The sequence below is a fragment of the Phaenicophaeus curvirostris genome, chromosome 13 (assembly GCF_032191515.1).
Source record: "Phaenicophaeus curvirostris isolate KB17595 chromosome 13, BPBGC_Pcur_1.0, whole genome shotgun sequence".
NCBI classification, from domain to species: Eukaryota; Metazoa; Chordata; class Aves; order Cuculiformes; family Cuculidae; genus Phaenicophaeus; species Phaenicophaeus curvirostris.
Window position 1 is genome coordinate 4,470,015 of NC_091404.1, and position 12,370 is coordinate 4,482,384.

The window sequence follows — 12,370 nt, forward strand, 5'->3', positions numbered from 1 at the left end:
CCCTTGTGTCTCCAGCATTGAGCTGTCTGGGAAGTCACTGTTCTGTGAAGAGACTGGACAAAAAGCTTATTGAACATCCCTTCCTTTTTATCAGGAGACCGATGTCTTTTTATTTTTAGCATGCTGTCAACAAAAGTTGCTTTGTTGCTTCACTTTGCATAGATGAAGACATGTTTTCAATATGGACAAAGAGCTGTACCCAGAAAATTTCACCACATGGTTTTCCTGCGTAACACACAGGAAATCCACCGTTTGGTCACCTGGTCCTTTTTCTTAGATCTCAAAGGCACATCACACCCTGCCATCCTCCACATAACCTTGTGGGGTTCTCCTTGAAATCATGAGGTTTTATCCATGCACCAGATTGAATTTGCCAGTTGTCCCGATTTCTTAAACCCCAGACTTGTCTAATGCCTAAGCATCAGCTCCAAACACTGACCATTTGCCGTATTGAGCTTGTACTGAAATTAGGTGATGCTTTTTGAAAAGAGAGAGGCTTCTTGTGCTGTGGAGCAGTAGGAAGCCTCCTTGCTGGGCAGTGGTGGGTAAAGGAGAAGTGCATTGCTCCAGGGGAGGATACTGAAAAGAGACACCTTATAGATGCCATACTATTGCTGAGGACTAGTGTTTTCTCTGGCAGGTCCCTATATTTAATTCAACAGCAGTTCAAAATAGTCACGTTAAAGAACTTTCAAATATTCTGGGCCAAGTCTATTCTCAATATACACATTACTCTCACTGGAGACGCAAAAGCATTTGACCCTTCCCTGGCAATGGCTTTAGGAAATGTTGGGGGCTGAATATTAACCTACCTAGTGTCATGTAGGTGGCAGACCCTCTGGAATTCACTATATCAGTATTGGATGTTACCAGTAGTAAAGCTTTGGGCCTGCAGCCAGGAGTCGACTGGTGTAAACCTGCTGACAAGTTCTGGTTGCTCATCACAGAGCAGAAATTGGCCCGTTGTGGTTCACAGGACCTAGCTTTATAGTGTAAAATATAACAGCTCATGCTTGTGATACTGGAGAAGCCTTGTTCAAAACCTGTTGGCAGTCAAGATAAATGCTCTTACATAATGGAGAGACTTTTTACAAGGTCTAGAGTTTGGTTAGTTCCTCAAGTCTGAGCTACCCTCTGCTGATTTTGCAATATTCATTTCTGCAAATACAGTCCCCTGCCCACCCACTTCAATTACTTTCATGTTCCTTATAAGTCTTTCTGTACACTATTCATCTTTGTCCTTCCCAAACCATCCTTCCCCACCCCCAGCCTACCTCAGGCTCACACAAAGCTTGTGGGAGTAAAGCCAATTCATTGAAATGTTCGTATTCCAGCGAGTGGGTCATGTTGGACAGGGCTGCAGTGGAAAAGCAGCAGTGGGCAGCTGTTCCCCATTTATTCACGTGTAACCTCCATAGTGCTGTCAGCAGAATATTAAACAAGGTTTTAGCATCTGCTTTTTTGGTTGGTTGGGTATCAGCCAACTGCTCCTGAATTCTGAGCTTGACTACATGTCTCCGTATCTCATTAGCAGGGTTAAGCTAATCTTTATCACTCACTGCCACAGCAAAACCTCAGCAGCACTTAGCTCCTTCGCAGAACATAATTGTTGTCTGCAAGAGTTTGATTCTGGTGACTTCTATTGCCAAGGCACAGCATGGGTTCTCCTCTGTTTCACAGGGACTGTAGGAAAGCCCCAGACTGTACTAGACTGAAAAGGGCTGGCTGCTCTTTGGAAAATAATGTGCCTTTTCTCTGCTGAGGAAAAAAAAAAATGTTATCTTGCTCTCTGCTAGGTTTTAAATTGCAGTACAGAATTGAAGATAGTACAGAAGTTTCCTGGCTGATTCACTCTTGTGGGTCCAGGGTGACATCCAGGTATTCATCTTTCTCTTCCAGACAAAACCCCATGTGGTCACCTCCCGTGGTGGGTTGCAGCTCCTTGAAATGTCCTCACACCAGGCAGTTCATTCTCAACTCTCTCACCTGCTGGATGTTCTGGTAAGCAGAGGCTATTCCAAGAGTTCAGCTGGCAGTAAGGAAAAGCAGGTGAAAAAAAAGATACAAAACTAGAAGGGAAAGATGCAATCTTACAAGTCCTACAATTAAACTGGCACCTTCTCTCTGTACCTGGTTGTGTGTCCACCTAGCAGTGACTTTGATGAACATATTCCCTTCTCCCTGTCACAGTGAAGGCTCTTCCCTGCAGGGCCTTTACAATTACTTCACCCAGTCTACTTTTAAATAAGGCTCTTGCCACCAGTTAAGAGGAAATGGCAAAGGTGAAGTGTATTTTCTACACTGGCAGTGATTTTGCCTTGAAAGGTTCCTCTGATCAGTCTTTCTGTCCATTTCAGAGATGTAGCTTTCATTCCACTTGGGGTGAGTAAAGTCCAGCTGCTAAAGAAGAACATCTAAACACCCTGCCGTGTAATCAACCCCACTAATTTAAATATCAGTTCTCTGAAGGGAATTTCAATCTCTAAATCTTCCTTAACCAGCTGATCGCCTCTAAAGTAGCAGGAAGATTTGTATCACTACTTTTTCTAGCCATAAAATTTCTTTTGCCCTTTCATATTTTGAGATATTTCATATTCAGTGACTGTAATTCCACAAGCTACCTTCATGTTGTACGCACAGTTTGCAGTGTATGACCTGTGATATGGGAGCTGTCTTCTCCCATCAAGTATTTCTTGTGTTCTCCCATCTTATATTCTTGTATTTGTAGGCAGGAAAACATTTTTTAAAAGAAATTAAGGCAATAGAGATTTCTTTCCTTCTCTTTGTCACAGAAAAACACAATCTCTGGTCTAATGGTAAGATAAGGTCCACAAATAAATAACTCCTTTCAAAGGAAATCTGTGATAATAAAAGCTTGGCACATCAGTCTCTACATTCACGCATTCCTCTATGCAGAAATCAGGACTGTCACTTTTGGAGACACATTGGAGACATTGAGGTCTTTCTCAGATCTACTGATATTTAATGACTCTCTCTGTTGTCCTGCTTGTGACTGTCACAGCGCATCAGATTCATTCGTAGCTGAGGTGAGAATTGTTTTATGAGTCTGACAAGAAATGTTGAAGTGTCTGAGGTACTTGGGATAATTCATCTGAGAAAGAGAGTAAGTTCCTTGCATAGGAAACATGCTAGGCTGCCAGAAAGAACTATGGAGAAGCAACTGAAGAGTGCACGTGTGCAGAAAAATTCCAGTCTTAATCGTCCAAGCAGCGAAAGCAGCATTTCTGTTGCCCCAGACTGATCTAGTTCAAGTCTCAATCCATCAAAAACCTCCAAATATTCTTAATGACCTGAGCACCATTTTAATTTCCTGATGTACTGCTGAAGTTTCCTTCCTTTCTCCTGTAATCCCGAAGTGAACCAGTGTGCCGGAGAGGATGAAGCAGTTAAATTATTATCCCTAGTGATGATGCTTGGCAGTGAAAACAGAAGCCCATTTAAATGTCTCTCTGTTTGTCTGTGTCCAAGTCACAGGGTTTCACTTAGCAGTTGTATAGTTTACTGTACTCCTGTATTATGCCCACAATGCTTTTGCAGCACAAAGTGGTGCAAGGCCAAGTCAAAGCCTTTTCAGAAGAAAGGGACACCTCCCACTGGATCAGGTTGCTCAAAGCCTCGTCCAGCCTGGCCTGGAACACCTCCAGGATGGGCTGTCCACAACTTCTCTGGGCAACCTGGGCCAGTGCCTCATCATCCTCACAAGAAAACATTTCTTCCTAATGTATAATCTAAATGTATTTTCTTTCAGCTTAAAACTGTTACCCAGTTCCCAATTTAAGATCTGCTAGTTTCAGAAGCAAGTAATAGCAGTGGTAACAAACTCGGAGAGCAAGAGCTGCTGATGTCTGGGTATTGTAGCTGTGTATTACTAGGTTTCTATGCAGCATAAAAAATATGTGGGTGAAAATCACTGGGCAGGTGAAGTACCCTGAAGTACCATAGACCTAGTCGTTGTGTATCAAAGGTCTGGTTGCTGGTTCACGATCCATTTCCCAATAATGGGATGAAGAAGGCTGAGGCATATGCTGAGAGAGAAAAGGTAATGTTGTGGTATTCACTGTTTTCACCTTTTATCTACTTAGTGCTGCTGTTTGTGCCAGAAATCCATGGGATGCAGCCAGTTTTCATGCAGCTATGCTTAAAAGGTTTGAATGTATTTTTTAATGCCACTGGTTTTGGACTCTGCATTGCTGCTAGGCTGGTGCAGACCAGCCTGCCTACAAATATCTTCAGTCCCCTTCATCTTTCCATGATGTTTTAAACTGGAAGTCTGGATGCCTTCTAGATAATCTTTCAAATACTCAGTAATGACATAACATTTTTTCTAGAAATGGTTCCTATCCTAGGTGGTTTGCAGAAGATGAGGCCCATTTCTGCATGCGGCACTGAGCATTGTCCTAGATTTCTGCCGTAGCACTTAGTTTTCTCTGACTCAGTTAACCACCTGTGAACTTGGCTTAATTCACTGCTCTCCCACCTTTATGTCTGACGTGGCTTTAATACACGTGATGGTGGCCAGCTGTTTTTGTTCTGGGGATGAAAGAGCCCTTCAGTGTTCTATTTTCATTGGAATATTCTGATTTACACAATTTCTACATGGCAGTATATATATCGTGTCTTGAAAAAGCTGGTGCTCGGCAACACAGACCATCACAAATGATTGTAACGTGTCACCTCCCCTTAATGACCTTGGCCAAATATCTTCAGGTAAGGGATGCAGTTGGCAGGCTAATTTTTCCCACAGGAGATGTTCTGTCCTTCCTCTGGTTCCTCCCTCCCTTCATCTGGAAAATCTTTGATAATTAAATCACTGCAAAGGCAAGTGATCTGTTGTTGTAATTCATTTGATAATTCAACCTAAGCCCTATGTTTCTCTTTGTGCAAATAAAATTCGCTCTGTTCACAAGTGATCAGCTCCTCAGCTGCCTGCTTACTCACACAAGCCCTTTCTTAATTAGATGTTGAAACCAGCAAAGCGTGGCCTTCTTACCAGGATAGTCCTAGGGAGACAAAAAGAGGAGCTTTGCATTACAGAGGTCCTGAAGACACTGCTGTAAAGGAGAGAGATATATTCATTTCTAGAAGGAGATACAAAGGTATAAGGACTCCTTGGTCAGTTACTGGAGACAGCATCTCAGACAGGGGCAGCAGCGAGAGAGGAAAGAGACTCAGCTGTCTCACTCGGGACTCCATATCCTGCCTTCTTACATTTTTTTCCATCATTCACCTCTGCTTCCTTTTGCTTTAGTAGGTTTTGCCCAAAAGAATTGAATGAAGTTTTAATAAATGTCTTCTTGGACAAGACAAAGCAGGCAGGTTTGGCCTGGAAAGCAGTCTTTTCCCCAGTAGCTGCAAGAGTTGCTCTGTAAGTGCTGGTAGATATTTTCCCATTGCATAGCCTAACTACTCCAGAAGGATGGAGAAACTGAAACAAACCCCATGGACATGATGCTTTCTATTGTTGATGTCTTTAGATTAAACTTGGATATTTTTCCATTAGAAATCACTGTGGTGTGAGCTATAGGCTCTACGTCCGTACTGAAATGTTACACTAAGGATCCAACTAAGGACTTGAGGATCTCACAGTTCCTTTTGGCCTTCACTAACTACCAATCTAGTTGAAGATAAATTCTCCATATCCAGTACATCAGGTCTGTATCACCAAAGGACTGTGTGCTTTCTTTTCTACCTGGATTGGGGTAAACTTGGCATTGCCTATTGGGGAAGAGGTGCAGTCTCAAACCACCCCCAACAACTGCAAAGTGCCCAGTCCTCAGCACTGCCATGGAAGTCACGCCAGTTGGAGAGTTGAAAGCAGGAACAGAAAAGGATGGAGAAAATATACAAAAGGCTCACAGAGAAAAACTGCTATACCCTTTGCCAGCCCCCCCTTTTGGGGACAACTGGAGAAATCTCTGCTGAGTTGCCCTTATGACCCCTACATTGGACTGAAACAACTTTATGGAGATTTTACTTTCCCATTTGTAAGGGCTGGAGATTGAACTGATGCCCTTTAGTAACATTCCCAGCAAACTAGTTAGCTTTCAGCCGCTGCTCGCCCTTCATCAAAGGCAGGCGATATCAAACTGCATTATCCAACCATCAATCTCCCAGTTGCTCTGGAACTGCAGCAGATAAAAGTAATAATCTCTGTAATTAATATGTTTCATGAGTAATGGACGTTAAACTAATAAAACCCCACGAGATGCAAGTAGTGGCAGAATTAGCTGAGGATGACAGTGAGAGAACGGAGGGAGAACAAGAGCCAAGCAGGGAACTAGGCTGGGACAGCAAATGCTTGTAGCTGACATAGTACAGATTCACTGAGACTCTTCAGCAGAAAGTGCAACTGAAAAACAACACCCCAAAAGCTGGGAGCTGCCATAAAAGAGACATGCTGCAGCATCAGCAGCTACTAACAAGTTATTAGGTCAGCAGGAAGAGAGTAATGGCTAGAAACATGTTTTGTCTTGGCTAGTCCTGAAACTCCATCTCCCAGCTGGGATCGTTGTTTCTACGTGGGCTCTGCTTGTTTCTATCACCTAAAGTTTTCTTTGAGATAGGGCTGATCCTCAGATTTACCACCTGTAGTCATGCTTTGCCTAGGAGATAAAGAGCCACATTTGGTGACCAGAACAAACATGGGGTAAAAAGTACAAAGCAAAGTCATCAGCCTGCCCTTGCTATTTTGAAACAGTCCTAATCCTCAGATTCCTTTGACTCTGAATTCAATAGTGGAATTCACAGTAGAAACAGCTGTGAGTTTTCACTGAAGGTTTCCTTTTGCTGTAGAAGCTCCCCAGCTTCCTCAACCACATGATCAGGTTTGTGAGACATTTGAATACCAAAACTACTTTTTCCTTGCCACTGTCTTTTTGTCAAGGGCAGCTTCTGGGGTGCAAAGCATAGACCAACATTCTGTTTCCATTTAGATCTGTGAAATCTCTGCAGTGATAAAGGGTTTGTTACTCACAGAATACAGGATCTGGTCGATATTTAAACAAATAGCGATAACAATTTCATTACCTTTGAGATTTCTGTCACTGAAAAAGAAGACATGCTATAGACGAAAAATATCCACCACATCTTCACTACATATCCCATTATGCTGTTTTATTTGGTGTCAATACTCATTTGTAAAGAGCAATAGGCATCAATAAGCAGGAGTATAAACAGGAGTATCCAGTGGCAAGCACTTTGTATAGTGGATGCTAGTTGAAAGTTTCTAAATAACCCCTACAGATCATTGCTTCTGAGGTTCTTAGGGCTCTAGAACATTTAGCAAGTGATTTAGACAATAAATACAACACAAGAAGTATTTATAAATTTATGAAAGAGTAAAGAAATACATTTTTTGGTAGGTGACAGTGGAGGTTCACCAAGACTCTTCAGCAGAACATGCAGCTAGAAAACAAGACCCTGAAAGCTGGTAGCTGACATAAACGAGTCCTGCTGCAGCATCAGCAACTACCAAAACTTTCCAGCATGGAGCAACCACCAACACTCGGGGCTGGCAAACAGCTTGGGGTAGGTTATTACCCAAGTGTTACTGCTAAACTTTTACAGCATCTTCAGAAGCAGCTATCTTGCTGTTTCCATGACAAACAAAACTGGATGAACTGTGATCTCACCTAGCTTCCTAGTTGGTGGCTGGCTAAATAAGTGTTAGCTCCTGGCCTCCTGATCATCTGCTGGCAGAACATTTACTCCCTAGAATCAGCACAAACCAGCATATTTTAATTTGGGGGGAAAAGGCAAAACTCTTCATCATGTTTCTCCTAAAAACTACCTTGCCTATCTTGTATAGGGAAAGCTTTGTTCTCCCTTGCTTCCAGAGAAAGGGATCCCAGCTCTGCAGCATAGCAAGGTCATATTAGTTCTCTGCAGGGATGACTCTCACATGCAGTTTCCTAAACAGTAGAATAATTTTCTTTAAGGAGCCTGAGGGAATAAGGAACAAAAAACGGGGGAGGCAGAGTAGTGGAAAACACTCACTGGAGACCTTCATTTCAAGAGGAGAGTGTTACAGGCTGATTGATATCCCGGGATCAACAAAAAGCAAACACAGCTGCCTTGAGTTCTGTATTCAGATTTTAACTGTGTCCCCTTACAGTACAAATAGCTCAGATAGCAGAAGAAAGTAATAGGCTTCTCAGACAGCAAGCTCCTACAAGACTTCTACACTGTAGAACAGTTGCAGTCCATACCCTTATCTTACCAGTACCAATAGGTACTAGGAATAAACAAGGAACTCATACTACCCTGGACTGGAGAACAGGCCTTATGAGGAGCGGCTGAGAGAGCTGGGAGTGTTTAGCCTGGAGAAGAGGAGGCTGAGGGGAGACCTCATTGCTCTCTACAACTACCTGAAAGGAGGTTGTGGAGAGGAGGGAGCTGGGCTCTTCTCCCAAGTGACAGGGGACAGGACAAGAGGGAATGGCCTCAAGCTCCACCAGGGGAGGTTTAGGCTGGACATTAGGAAAAAATATTTCACAGAAAGGGTCATTGGGCACTGGCAGAGGCTGCCCAGGGAGGGGGTTGAGTCACCTTCCCTGGAGATGTTTAAGGCACTGGTGGATGAGGTGCTGAGGGGCATGGTTTAGTGTTTGATAGGAATAGTTGGACTCGATGATCCAATGGGTTTCTTCTAACCTGGTTATTCTATGATTCTACCCCATTTCCCTTAAATACTCTGAATGGCCACACGTGGCCTTTTCTTTGAACCAATCCTTGCCAACAAGTCTCTATTTAAAAGGTACGTATTGACTTACTAGAGGGCAGGTTTCCTGGTAAGTTCTGGTTGTTGTTTTCTACTGTTGAAATTATCATGGTTTGTTACTTTGAGACCTCTTTCTACATGTCATAAATAATGCCTCTTTTGCATTGAGGCTTTTTGGGTGTGGTGGCTTTTCACTTGTGGTTGCGATGTGGTTTTTTTTGTACCTGAGTTCCTAGAAAGTGCTTGTGTGAGGCTGGATGGCAGCTGTTTTTATGCTGACAAACTAGTCCATACACTGGCTTTTGATTTGTGTAAAAGACCTGGTTCCACTCAAGTGCTTTATGTGCTGTGGTATCAGAATAAGGTAAAGAAAGCCTGGAGTGATGACTTATGCTGGAGACACCAGAATAGAGTCCACAAGCAGGCTGTGTGTGAGCCCTGGGCTCCCTTAGCAAAGCAGGCAAGTTTCATGTCTGTAAGTATGATGATGAACTCGGTTATAATGCTCCTGTGGTGGTTTTGGTGTTCAGGTCGTGGTATTATCAATATCTAGGGATGTTCTAGCTCTGTGTAGTGGGTTAAGCATTTTCTAGAATAGTGCTATATTTTTGTCTTTTTAATCTTGCTCTCTGGCTAGCTCAGCTTTTCCCCTAGCTTCATGCTAGCAAACAGACTGGTGATAACATTTTCAATGTCTGCTCACTCTTAGACCACGATTACAGTCTGTTTGAGAGTAGTTGTTTTATTTTCAGGTTTTTATTGCACGTTCCTTCCCTTGCTCTTGTTTCCATACTGTACACATGCTCATTGCTCTAACTCACCCCTGCTCTCCACTCCAGCATCAGAGCTATGCTGGCAGCGGGCCATCTAGCACTCCAGATGGCTGGCACTTGCTGCCTCTGCCACAGGCTGAGGCAATGAGCTAGTTATTTCAGAAAAAAATGCAATGTTTTTACCTCAGGGAGCAGTTATACTGCACATCGCAACCACAAGTGAAAAGCCACCACACCCAAAAAGCCTCAATGCAAAAGAGGCATTATTTATGAGTTGTTCCCTGCTTCAAATCTGAAGGATGTGTTCTCTGCTGGCTAAGACATTGCTGTGAATCACCCCAGGACTTCCTGACTGAGGTGTGGAGCTGCTTTCAAGCAAAGGTGTAGCAGCACCTCCATTCCTTCATGGTCCTTATGACTGTTACTTCAGGACTGCTCACCCTTTCAGTTTATCCACTCGAAGACTTTATTTTTTTCCAGCTGGTGTGCAGAACATAATGGAACCAAAAGCTCTTTTGATAGCCCATGTGGTGTGGCCTCTCCCAGGTTCTGAGTAGCTTACTAGTGGCTGGTTGGGATAGTATTATTTTACTCATACTCTGTTCTTTTGGTGCTCTAGAAATGTTGTTTCCTTGGAGCCAGAGCTTTAACTCTTGTATATTGTGACTTGGCTCGTGGATCCCATCGTGCGCTCCCTGGACACTTTGCAAACACCAAAAACTTTATAACGGGCAGTCAAAGCACTGAAATGCCCTCCTGTTGTGGCTGAAACTGCTTTGGGCTGGTCATAGGGAAGTTTTCTTATCCTGGCACCAGTTCTTGTTGATGGGGAACTGGAAGCATGTGGAAAGGTCAGTGCATGGGAAAGGTCTAGAAAGCTGTGGCACTTCTGGGATGTTTATATTTAACTGAACTGTGGCTAAACAATAGAGCAGAGTTTTGGTAGGGAGCAGCAAATTTGAAACTGAGTAACTGCTTGGTACTGACAAGTAGAGCCTGGATTAGAATTGTAGAATTGTTTAAGTTGAGGTAGTCCTTTAAGAATAAGTCCAACCATTAACCTCACACTGCCCAGCCACCACTAAACCACATCCCTAAGTGCCAAATCCACACATCTTTTAAATCCCTGATGACAGATTGAGGATGATGATCTTGCCACTTCCCTGGGCAGCCTGTTTCAATGCTTAACAACCCTTTTGGTGATGATATTTTTCCCCAATATCCAGTTTAAACCTCCCCTAGTGCAACTTATGGCCATTTCCACTTGCCCTATTGTTTCTTAGTTGGGACAAGAGGCCAACACCCACCTTGCTATAACCACCTTTCGGGGAGCTGCAGAGAGTGATGAGGTCTCCCCTTAGCCTCCTTTTCTCCAGACTAAACAACCCCAGTTCCCTCAGCTGCTCCTTGTCAGACTTGCACAAAGGTGTTTGGGAAAGAGTTATCATGTAAATGAGAGACTCTGAAACAGTCTTGGTGTGAGAGCTCATGAAGAACCATAAGAAAAAGTTGAGATCTGCCTTCCCCATTAAGGAGCAGTAGCTTGAAGTTAGTATGAGGAGCCAGAAATATGGGAAGCTCAAGAGACTGAGAAAAGGACTGCTGCTTATAAGACTGAAATTTTTAATTGTTCTGAGACTTACCTGTTCCTGTTACTGTAGCAGAAATGGATAAACCACCTTCCACATGCCACAGTGTGGACTCGCTCTTGCTCTGAGACCCACATGACCTAACATAACCCCTGCTCTGAGAAATCCAATGTGTGTGACACATCTGACATCTACAACCTACTAAATTCTGTAGTGGATTAGAAATATATTTATAGGAGCTGAAATGAATATTAATAAGCAGTCCCTCTCTGAGATCTAAATGTTATCTCCTAAAATTGCTGCCTTTTCAGCCAACATAAATTAACATTACTGCTAATCTCTGTCCTGGATGAGCAGCTTTCTAACAGAGCAACTCCAGACCCTAATTAAAAGCACCAGCTTCATCAGTAGTTCAATGAATGGGACATCTTATGTCCTACCCTACTAATTAGCTAGATGCTCTTATCGCCTCCCTCACTAGATGGCTCATTTGCATCCCCTTTAATGATTCCAAAATCATAGAATGGTTTTGGTTGGAAGTGACCTTAAAGCCCATCCAGTTCCACCCCTGCCATGGGCAGGGACACCTCCCACTGGATCAGGCTGCCCAAGGCCCATCCAACCTGGCCTTGAACATGTCCAGGAATGGGGCAGCCACAGCTTCCCTGGGCAACCTGTGCCAGGGTCTCCCCACTCTCATGGTGGAGAAATTCTTCCTTATGTCTAGTCTAAATCTGCCTCTCTCCAACTTATACCCATTGCTCTTCATCCTATCACTACAAGGCTTTGTAAACAGTCACTTCAAGTAGTCCTTCCATAATGTTTGTCCTTGTAGTTACCACCCTGTGTAGAGATACTTTTTAATTTTTTCATCCTTTTTCAAGAAAACTCATGTTGGTGAAGCATGTGTCTGGGTTTAGGGTTTGCTCTTTAATCACTGAGCTCCTTCAAAGATGTAATTGCAGTGACACAGAACTTCTGTGATCCTCTTGCTGTGTTGCTGAGGCAGGAAAGCAGATGCTTTTGGCTGCCCACGAGCTGGCCTGTGTGGCTCATTCAGCTGTTGGGAACAGAAACTCTTGTTGGGTTGCCATCTACTGGCACTGCATTTAACTGCTTGCTGTTGGGGGTAAAAAAGGAAGGACACCTAAAAATAGGGGTTAAGCAAGCCTGAAGTGCAAGGACCATGTAACTTGTATTTTCTTCAAGTGTTTTAGAAGTCCTTCAACCAACTGTCTGCACCAGCTTAGCAGATCTTTTACGAAAGA

General features: G+C 43.3%; 1 protein-coding gene across 4 annotated transcripts in view; it reads left to right on the forward strand.

Moving 5' to 3' along the window:
- DCX (doublecortin) overlaps nt 1–12,370 on the forward strand; it is a 119,569-nt gene that overhangs the window by 11,655 nt on the left and 95,544 nt on the right. The window lies entirely within an intron of this gene.